Genomic DNA, 11,336 nt, shown 5'->3' on the forward strand with positions numbered 1-11,336 from the left:
TGATTGGATGATGAAATGTTTCATTGCCGGGTTGTAGTAAATATACTCGATTATCTGCTATATTAAAATTATTCAACTTGAAAGCTGGGAATGGATGGAGTGACAAGAGCTTTATTGCGTTACTTGAAATATTAAAGGATATGTTTCTAGATGGCACCACTACAAAATTGATCATATAAGCAAAACTTTACACTACATCTGTTAAAAAAGGTGTAGTGTACTCCCAAAAATAAAAAAACATACTATTTTTCGCGGCACCCACTGAAATCGGGTGCCGCGATAAGTAAATTATTAAAATATTAAATAACTTTCCACAGTACCCTAGTGGGTGCCGCGAAAAGTAAATTATTATTTTAATAATTTTCAATACGCGACACTGGTATGGGTGCGTGTCGCTTAAAGCCAACCCACTTTCTCCCCATACGCTACGCGAAAACCAGATTTGAGGGAGAGCATACTTGACCATTTTATTTTCGCACAATTCTCTCAGCACACAACATACTTAACCATTTCCTCGTCTCACCTCCGTCGAATCTCCTCCATCTCTCAGCCGACGTCGTCCTCTCCTCCTCCGCCGACGCCGTCCTCTCCTCCTCCGCCGATGCCTTGAACCACCGCGACCTGCAGTAGACGCCACCGCCGACGCCGCCATTCCGTCTCGACCTTCCGTAGAGTCTGCTTGTCTCCGCCACCGCCACTGCTAGCCTCCACCACCGCTAGTAAGTCTCCCTCCCAAATTTTACTTATTTATTTCTAATTTTTTGTTATTTATTTCTTCTCCTAAACTCTAAAATCAAATAAGGGTTTCCATTTACATTTGTTTGATTTTTGTGTGTTGGGAAGGATCTGTGATCCGATTAGGAAAGCCCTTGCACTGGTATGGCAACAGAGAGGCAGTCTAGGCCGAATGTTGCGTGGTGAGGGTGGAGATTGACCTGCGTAAGCCTCTGTTAAGGAGAATCTGGATTGCGATTGGGGGAGATGGAAAAGGTTTCTAGTAGTGTATAGATTATGAATATATGCCAAGCTATTGCACTGGTTGTAGTCGAATTGGACATGCATTGAGTAATTGCAGAAAGCAAGTGAATGTGGAAGTAGATGAGCATGCCCAGTGCACGCCAATTGTTTGTGAAAATGGCCCTATGAATTCTGGGGCTGTAGAAGCTGAAATAGAACAGATTACATTTGAGGTAGTTCTCCAAAAATGACTCTTATATTTAATTTATTTCAATTTTTTGTTGATTTATTTCAAATATTGTTGTTATTGTGATATTTTAAGAAATTTATTTTGAGTTTTTGTTTATTTATTTCGAATTTTAGAGTTATTGTGCTATATTTGATTTTAAATAAAATGTATTTCGAAATCAAACCTTGTTTTTCACCGTCCTCTTCCTCCTCCTGCTGTTGTATATATACGGTTATTATTGGAGCATGCACTTAGAGCATATTTATCATAATCTGAGTACTTGCTACTTGGTTTCAAGTCGGCTTTATGTTTAAGTATGTTTCTAATTCTTTGGTCAAAGCATATTGGATTGATGCCATTTTTTACTCTGTAATTCTAGAGTCTTACTGATGTCATAAATAGTTTATGTTAAAAGGTGGAGAAAGGGGTTGCAGTATATCTAAGTGGGCTAAGGGAGAAACATTTTGGTGAACTTTTCTTGAATGCATCTACTGTTCTTGGAGGTCCATTGTCAGGTCAGGTTTTTTTGCACAGTTTTAATGTAGTTTCTAGTCTGGTTTGGTTTATGAATCTCGAGCTCTTTCTTTTAGTCAATGGGGTATTTATTTTTCCATTGAAAGCTGTTTGAGTATGAAATTTTCTGGTTAGAGAATATGGTTATTTGCTTTGGAGATATGGATTTTGGGAGATGCTTGAAAGAACATCCAAGTGGGGATAACAATTATACCACAAAAATGTAATTCAGATTATCTCTTACCACAATATGGTTGACTTGAAGTCTTATAGCACCTTTTTTTTTTAAAAAAAAACTGAATTTTAGCTTTTCTAGTTTTACTTTGGCTTCTAAATCTATATAAATTGCCTTTGTTTAGTTAAAATTTCAAATAGGAGATGTTGTTCCCATGCCATTGTTCACATTGTTTTAAACCTGCAGTGGCATGTTACTGGGATATTTAGAATTTGTGAAGTCTCATATTTCCCCAAACCCTGGTTTATCCACAAAATTATACATAGTATATGAATTATAACATGTTATGATAGGTGTTTTTATCTTGTCTTAATGTGTATACTATCATCTATTAGGCGCATTATTGACTTTGGGTGTCTACTGGATGACTTCACATTGAAGCATTTGTATGGCTCTATTGGACCTTCAAGGTATTTTATCTGTAGCTAAAAGTATTTATCGAAGTTACTTAAATTTCATGGCCTGGTATGATTTCATATATGGTCTGGTAGTTTAAATACTTCGTATTGGGCTGTAGAATTTCATTTCTTTACCTATGTGATGCAGAGTAAATGATTATTTTCTATAGGATTGAAAAATCTTTTCTTTTTCTTTAGTGATATCATTTATTCCAGTTTCCTCCAAACACCAGCACATCAATGTGCAGCAGACATGATTTTAATTGGTTTATTTTGTTTTAATGGGATATCATTCATTTTTTTGATGTATTCATTTATTTGTTATTTTTTACTTAAACAGATTGAAGCTATAGATAAGTCAAAATCATAGTGCAAGGTTGAGGAAAAGGTTCAAGAGATAGTGATTCTTTAGATGCAAAGTGATGAATTTGAGAAACATGGTGCGTAATGTATTTTCTATTGTCATATATGTACATATATATGAATTTATATTGTCCTCTTTGTAGTTTAGCAATACTGTAAATTTTAAGCTTTCTTAGATTTTTTAATATTGCAACACTAGTTTATTAGAGTACTAACCGGTCAGGAAGATGGAGTCTGCAATGACCGGACTGGTATTTCCGACGAACGAGCCCGGGTAACGACTCAGACCCGGTGCAGGTTAATAGCTCGGTCATGAACGGCATGGTTCTGACGGTCGACTTGGAGAATGTACATATTACCCCCCAACGACGGAAAACCGACTATTATGCTCGGGAAAGATTGACCGGGAAGAAATTGGTCATCGGAAAGATTCATGTAAGCTTGAATAATTAAAACTTAATGAATGCCTGCATTTTTCCATTTTCTTCGCCTTTCTATTTTTCTTTTCCTTTTTTTTTTTTTCCTTTTTGTACTCCACCGCCACACAGGACCAATGAGATTGCATGCAATTAATATCTCAGTTCTTCATTTTCCCAATTCCAAAGCCACTATCTCATTTCTTTTGCTTTTCATAAGCATGCAATGGCTGCCAAATATGCTAGAGTATGGAGAGGATGCTGACGGTGGAGCTGGTCAGGGTGTGGAGTGCTATCATGGTGGAGACCACAGACTTTGTAATCGGCGCTTCTTCCTAATTCCTCAAGCTGTCTCTGGAAATCTCAAGATAGTCCAGTGTCTACCGGACGTTTTTAGAGAACAAAACTGCTCTAGAATTTTGCTTGGTGGACTGCACAACCAACGGCGAAGGCGAGGTCAGCAGCACTTTGGTTTTTGAGTATTTTGCATGGTTTTCTTAGGGAAGGGAATTGGCCTTTGTCTCTTTCTCAGCTGAAGAGTATTTTGTAGAGTGAGTTTGGGCATGTGACTTCACGGACGGCTACCACCTCTGATGTTGCATGTATTTGTTTGACTTCCTTAGTTTTTTGCATTCCACCACCCATATCCACCAATGACTTTTCTTGCTTTCCTCTACTACCAATGCATCCTGAAAGCTCTCATTCCCAGTGCAGAAGTGTGATACCCCGGATTTAATTTAAGCCTTGAACCTCGGTAATTATTTCTACCGTGAGATTAATTTTATTTAATTGGGCTTCGTTCCTTTAATGAAGACATATTTCCTACTCTAGTTATTTATTTAATCCAAGGGCCCAATTCCTTGATTTAATCTTATAAGGGATTTTTCCCATTTGGACCGTTTATTCCTAATAAGTAAATTAAATGTTTAATGGCCCAATCTTTGAAGTACCATGTTTTATATTCATCAAATTAATATTTGTTTTGAGTGAGTCCATTTCCTTATTCTAACACCATAATGATATATATAATATATATGTAATGATTTTCCCCAAGTCCATATAAAAGCCTTACAATAATAATCCCTAGCTCTTTCCTTCTCCTGCAAAAAGAATTCCCATCACCCTTTCATTTCCAAAGAACCATAAATATACACTACCTTCCATCTTAGCAAGACTTCAAGAAAGGTTGCTCTTTTAGGAGTCATGGTGCTTGGGTAAGTATAAATCCTTAGGTAGATTGCATTTCTTCTCATGTTTTCATAGTCTTTTTACAAGTTCTTATTATCTCTTCTTTGGGGGTTCTTGGGATAAAGATGATCAAGGAGGTGAAGGTGACTTGAGGGGTTGAACATAGAAGAGGGGAGTGCTTGGATTGTTAGAAGCTTCAAGAGGTAACCTTTCATGTTACACTAAAACCTACTTTCACTCATGAATGGTGTATTAGCCTTTGTTTTGTTGATCTGTGAACCTACCTTGTGGATTATTGGACTTGTGTTCATTATCCTTTCACTGTGATGAGTATGAGTATTTATTGTTATGGATTCCATGTATCATTTGACCTCTGAGATGTGTAATCTGAGTAATCTGAACATATTCTGTATTCTGGATTGGATTATCGTGTATTTTGTTCTGGTCTGGGAGTTGGTGTGTTGGGATTGCACTTGCGGTGCACTTGGGTGGTATAATGTGTCCCGTCCGAGGGTTCCACATGTGTTTGACGGTAGGAAGTGGCGGAGAGTGGGCTTCCGCCGGAGTGATCTGCTTTCTTCATGCGGAGTAGTGTAGCGGACTAGGGCATTCCGTCTCTGTGTTCCGTGAGGTTGAGCGGTGCGGCAAGGCGGACCCGAGTGTCCCGTTGATGTGTTCCTTCAGTTAATTTCTGATTTTGTTCAAGTAGCTATTTATTGGTCTGATTGACTCTATTGATTCATTTTGATGCTGGAATGTGTCTTGAACCTATTGTTGAGTATTCCAACTTGGTTGTTGAGTATTTATTCATGATCTTTGGTCATTTATCTTGACTTGTTGAGTTAGTATTGTTGGTTGATTCCATGGTTATTATCCTGAGTATGTACTGTGTTCATATCCTGAGTTGAGCACTGTTGGTGGAGTAATTCTGTTGGGAATGAATCTGAATTTTGTATGTGGAGACCTTGAGTCCTTATGAGTATCTCTTGGCTTGTTGAGTCTTTAATAACCTTGGGAAGTGGTGGTGGAATTATGGTTTATTTGTGGTTTGTATTATGAGAGGAATTGTATGGGCTTTGTGCCTCTGTGGTAATGGGCTTTGTGCCTATGTGGTAATGGGCTTTGTGCCTCTGTGGTAATGGGCATTGTATGCCTCTGTGGTTGGGCATTATGCCTCTGTGTTGTGATATTGGTATGGTGGTTTGGTGGATGTGGTTTGGATCTCATTCTTTGTGCTGTGAGATTGTCCTTGGTTGGTTTCATTTGTGGTTATTCGGTTGAACTTGTGATTCATTTGGTATCTTGTTATAAACTCGTTGTCTTGTGCATTCGTTAGTTGATGTTGGACTCATTTGGAAGAGTCTTTGGTTTGTGACTTATTCAGCTTGTTGTTGTTGAGTCTTCTAATTGAATAAAGAACAGTTCATTGGTGCGTATATTCTTTACGTGTGTGTAAACCTATTTACAAACCATACTATACTATGTATTTTCCCACGAGTGTGAGTGGTTGATTGCTTAGCATTCCTTTGCTAATGTTTTCCTAAACTGTTTTCCAGTACGGAGTAGTCTGAGCTGAGAGCGCGCTAGTGATAGACCTGCTTCATGTTATGCTTAGACTTGTAAACTGTTTTAGACGTTTTCGGGCCTGTGTGCCTTGGATTATGTTTCTGTATTGACTATTACAACTATCTTTACTTTATGGATTAGTATTGTGGATTTTAGCCTGTGCATCTAGAGTTGGATTTTCTAAATGTGGCATGACACCCGTTTGAGTATTAGTATGCTTCCGCTTTGTTATATGGTTAGTTCTGAGATTGCTAGCTTTTATGTTAAGTTTATGCCTATCTCAGCGTGAAAAAGTTAGGGGTGTCACGGTTGGTATCAGAGCCTGTGTTGAGGTCTAAGTAGGAATCCTAGGGCTTGAACACTTGAGACTTTAGGACTTGATCAGTAGAAGTTAAGGAAACGTGACTCCTAGGACGTGTGAGAACTAGGATTCGCGGTGAGGACTCGTTTTACTTGTATCTTACTTATATTTATTTGCTTTGTTTGCTTGTTTGTTGTGGCCGTGTTCTTACTTCTTTTACGCGAATTGGGAAGGCCGATCGTAGCACAACGTCTCTTTTCGTAGCTCGTATACCTTTCCGTAGCAACCATGGTGCCACCCAGGAGACGTGAGGATGTCCCCGACGTGCCGTTCGGCGAGCAGCTGATGCAGAATCTCCAGCAGCTGACGTAGATTACGCAATTCCTAGGAAACGAGATGGTCTAGAACAATCAGCGTGGGCAACCGGACCTAGTCCGGAGGGTGGCGGGGCAGCACCCACCCTTCTACGCAGGACAGGAGGATCCAGTGGTGCTCGAGGAGTGGATTCGCTCCTTTGATAAGATCCTAGGGGTGGTGGAGTGTCCGGAAGGGCGGTGGGTCATGATAGCTAGCTTCTACTTGCAACTGGAGGCCGACTTCTAGTGGGTCCACGAGGGTCTGGTGATGAGGCAGGAACCCGACTTCGGTTGGGAGACCTTCAAGGATAAGATGTGCGCTCGCTTTTACCTCGCGCACGTGAAGGCGGCTATGCAGGAAGAGTTCTTGCACCTCAAGCAAGGTTCTCAGTCAGTGCGGGATTATCATAAGCGTTTCCTTGAGTTGGCTCGTTTCGCCCCAGTGTTGGCTTCGACGGAAGAAAGCAAGATTGAAAGGTTCGTGGCCGGGCTGAACTTGGACACCCGTATGGTGAGGCCTAGAGCAGCGCGGCGGACCACTACCGGGTGCTGACCACCCGGCGGTAGTGCGTCAGATTCTAAGAGGCATAGGCCTAGCGGCTCCAGTTCGGGGGGAAGCTTTCAGAGGAGTGGTGCTAGCAGTGGAGGCACATCTCGCCCTGGTTTGGGGCAAGGGCCTAGAAGCGACGGAGTCAAAGAGCGGTACTTTCACTGCAGGAGGTGCGGGAGAGACCATCCTGGGAGAGATTGCGGAGGGCATTTGGTTGAGTGTTTCAATTGCGGTCAGATGGGGCATAGAGCGTTCGAGTGCGTGTCCGGGAAGGGAGGACCGTCCCACCCCGGTCCAAGGGCAACCCTAGGGGTGCAGACTTCGACTCGACTTCTGAATGAAACCGAGGGCAAGAGTGGGAGCAAGCCAGGAGGTGGTCGTGGGGCGCAGACTGGACCGCAGCAAAGGAAGATCTTCGTCATGGGCCGAACTCAAGCTGAAGCTAACGGACTGAATGAAGGTAACCCTTGGGCTTAATCTCTAGTTGCATTGCATGTAGACATATGGTTTGGGTAATTTTAGGTTGCCTTTAGTCTATTGAACCTTTAAGTGAACCATGCGAATTGCGTAGAAGATTCAGTTAGCATTTAAGTGGTAAAGCCCGGGAATCTGTCCCCAAGTTGCGAAGTGGGAAGTTCGCTAAATCAAGGTCAAGAAAAAAAAAATAAAGAGAAAAGAAGCAATGATTATAAAAAAAAAAGGATAGAATTCAAAAAAAAAAAACAAAAAAAAGCATGATTATCACAGTAAAATTTCTGAACAAAAATTAATAAATAGGATAATTTAGGAACAACAAGAACACTAGATAAATTAAGGGACCGAGAAGCAGACACATGGGCATGACCAATACGGGTAATAGACAAACCTTCACCGCTGCCAACACGGATGGAATCAGAACTGCGATAAGCCTCCGCATCCGTCAAAACATCCTCCGATGGTGTGGCATGATGGGTGGCCCCGGTGTCCGTAAACCACGACTGCGACTGCGACGCAGAATCACAAGGAACAACGACGACGTGAACCTGCGGGGAGGCTGCTTCAGAATAGCGCCGTTAGCAGTGTACTACCGTGTGCCCATGGCTTCTACATATCTGACAGCGAGGACCTCTACCTCCGACGCGACCAGTGCGGCCAGACTGACGGTTGCCATGCACAAAGCCGGGACTACCACCTCGCCAACCGCCGGCATCACCAGACTGCCGGCCACCACCTGCTCGCCGCGACATCATAGCCGTCAGTTGGGAATCCACCGCAGGGGAAATATCATCACTGCTGGGCACGTAGCAGATCAGAAAGCTGAGCAATGGTCACCGGAGAGCTAACAGTGACCAGGGAAGACGCCATAGCTCGGAACTCTGGTCGCAAACCCTTGGAAATATATAGGTTCTGCGTGTCTAGCGTCACCAGCTGCCTTGTCATCGCGAGCTCCTCCACCAGCACTTCCGCACGTCCCAGATACTCCGTAGTCATGCTGTCACCTTGGCGCAACTCCTGCAGCTGCGTGCGAAGACCAAGAGAGCGAGCCCGAGTCACGGACCCAAATGCAGTATCAATCTCCTTCCATAGCGAGCGTGACTTGGAGTGGCCGAGTGCAAGATAGAGGACTTCTTCCGTAAGCGAAGCAACGATCATGGAGATGACCGTCTGGTCCTATTCAACCCAGGCATTTATGGTGGGATCATCAACAGGCAGGGATGGGCAAGCGAACGTGTCGTCGACGAACTTGAGAAGCCCTTGACCACGAAGAAAGGGCAGGATTTGAGCATGCCAGTACAAATAATTCTTGGAGGAAAGTTTGAGCGAGACAAAGTGATGAGCCGAGTTGAGCGAAGTCGGAGAAGGCGCTGGTGGAACCTGAGAGGATGAGACGCCACAGTGGTGACTGTTCGCTCGGAAGACGCGTCGGACTGCACAACGAAAGCCATTACTAGAATCATAGATAGCATATGATACCAAATGAATGTATTGTATTTCAATAATGATAATCGGATACAATAAATACCTAAATACATATAGGCAAGTACAAGAACTATAAGTCTAACGAGACTAAACTACTGGAGTCCTATTAGATAGTATAAGCTTGACAAGTTAAACAATCTTAGACTATAAAGAATCTTAACTTACATTCTTGTAAATATCAAATCTTTGATATTTTAATTTAAATTCAAAGGTCAGTGCCACTTGATACAAGTTCTTGGATTTATTTATAAGTTTATTTATTTATTTTTGAAAAATGTGTATTTCTTATATTCTTCATACGTAGATTTTAAGGCATCATTTTTTGGGATTTATCTTAGGATTGTAGTATAAATGATTTTGTTTTTGATTTTTTTTTTTGTTAATCAATCAAATTTCATTGAACCACAATAAATATTAGAAAATGTCAAAACAATCAATTAATAATTTTCAAATCATATTATGTTTTGGCAAGTAAGATATTCATGTTGTATTAATTAAGACACGTAACTTCAATTTACTCGCACTTGAAATATGTTATTATCATTTAAACATATTTGTTGAAAAGTACTTCACATTATAATTAGATGAATATGGGATTTAAGATGTTTTTATTCTTCTTTCGAGATCTTTGTGCCTTACTTTTCACGAATCTTATGGGTAGGTTCACATCCATAAGTATTTGGCTCTTTAAATAGGCGGTGTTACATATTTAAAAAAAATAATATTATTAATATTCTTTCTTTCATATTTTATCTTTTAATGGACTATAAAAAATGTAAATTAGATAAAATGATAAAAGTTCTAGCGCAGTACCTAGCGCAGCAGATAGTATATCTTGTCTTCCTGATGCAACGAATGATCCTTGAGAAGCTTCCATCTCAAGAGAATCCTAGCATTTATAAACAATATTTAATAATTATATGTGTAAATAAAATTACCCATTAACATAGAAAAGAAAATTATAACTTACTATTTTTTCTATGACCACTCTAGTCGCTTCACTGTGAATATTTTCAGACTTGTCCATTCTTGCTCTCTTCCACTTTTCATGTCTACGTGGAGGAGATGGGGGACTAATTGTATGTGATGGATCTGAATCTGCCATGTCATGTTGTTCTTTCATCTTTTCATCCATCATAATTTTTTCCAATCTTTTATAACCTCCTCGAGATAAATTATGTGGATGAATATTCTTAGCTTGTATTTCTTGATGCTTTTTTCTTTTTGCCTACATATAAACAAAACATTAAGTAGCAATACATAATATAATTAACAAACTTATCAAATTGAGCTAATAATTGATAGTAGAATAATGATACCTCATATTCTGGACCTGTATGAAGCTGCACAAACTCATTCCATACCACTGGATCAAGGAATGTGTATTTATCACATGGATTCATATGTGACAAATTGCCAAATATATACTTGCTAGTCAATTTTGTTTTAAAATCTTTCCACCGTTGACCCGCATATTGTATCCAATGCTTCTTCATATCATTTGTGTTGGGAATATTGTAAGTACTCTGCAAGAAAAAGTTATTTATTAGTATCCAATGCAATTATATTAATTTATTTGGTAAATAAAAATCTAAATATCAAAAAAGGTTACCAGAATTTCTTCCCAAACATTCTCCTTAGTATCCATTGGAACATTAGCCCATGACTTTATTGTGATAGGAACGTTAATACGTGCCACTAATGCCGCATAACTTGAAAGTTCCGCTCCGGTTGGCCCAAGAGGATCCATTCCATCAAATTGAACTGGCTTCTTTCCTAAAGTATTACGCCCTAGAAAGACTTTCTTCAAATGAGTCGCCCCTCTCGTCTTAGTACTAGTATCACTACCTTGAGTTGAACCAGTACCTTGGGTAGTACTATCATCAGTAGGATTATTTGATGAATCCATAAGCCTGTTCAAATAGAAAAATTATTAGATGAAAAATTTTAAAAAAAAGTCATGCGTGAAATAATATTAAATGAAAAAACTTTAAATGAAAAAATATATATATATAAATATTACATGAAATAATCAATGCTCCCATATCCCTTCATTATGATCATCCCGTGATGCATGCACTTCATCTATTTCATTATCTACAATAATCGGCAATAAACATGAAGAAAATGGCGGTATTTCATCAACATCAACGTCTTCAATCCCATCTGTAGTAATTTGTCTCTTCCCATGAAGAACAACTGACCATTTTTTATCAGAAGGATCACTAACATAAAATACTTGTTTCCCTTGGGATGCCATTATGAATTGCTCATTTTTGTGACCTTCCCGATTAAGATCTACAAG

At 39.9% G+C, this 11,336-nt stretch overlaps 1 long non-coding RNA gene across 8 annotated transcripts; it reads left to right on the forward strand.

Moving 5' to 3' along the window:
* The first annotated feature begins 443 nt into the window (after positions 1-443).
* Positions 444-9,262, forward strand: LOC116002260. 8 transcript variants are annotated; one of them, XR_004094417.1, is made up of 9 exons: positions 444-719; positions 844-1,190; positions 1,589-1,701; positions 2,270-2,344; positions 2,673-2,772; positions 2,895-3,130; positions 3,332-4,325; positions 4,425-4,502; positions 6,400-9,262. It is a non-coding gene; the product is annotated as an uncharacterized LOC116002260 (long non-coding RNA). The 8 variants fall into 8 exon arrangements; XR_004094414.1 differs by having other exon boundaries at positions 3,332-3,567; XR_004094416.1 differs by lacking the exon at positions 6,400-9,262 and having other exon boundaries at positions 4,425-4,726.
* The last annotated feature ends 2,074 nt before the right edge of the window (positions 9,263-11,336 follow it).

The sequence above is a fragment of the Ipomoea triloba genome, chromosome 13 (assembly GCF_003576645.1).
Source record: "Ipomoea triloba cultivar NCNSP0323 chromosome 13, ASM357664v1".
NCBI classification, from domain to species: Eukaryota; Viridiplantae; Streptophyta; class Magnoliopsida; order Solanales; family Convolvulaceae; genus Ipomoea; species Ipomoea triloba.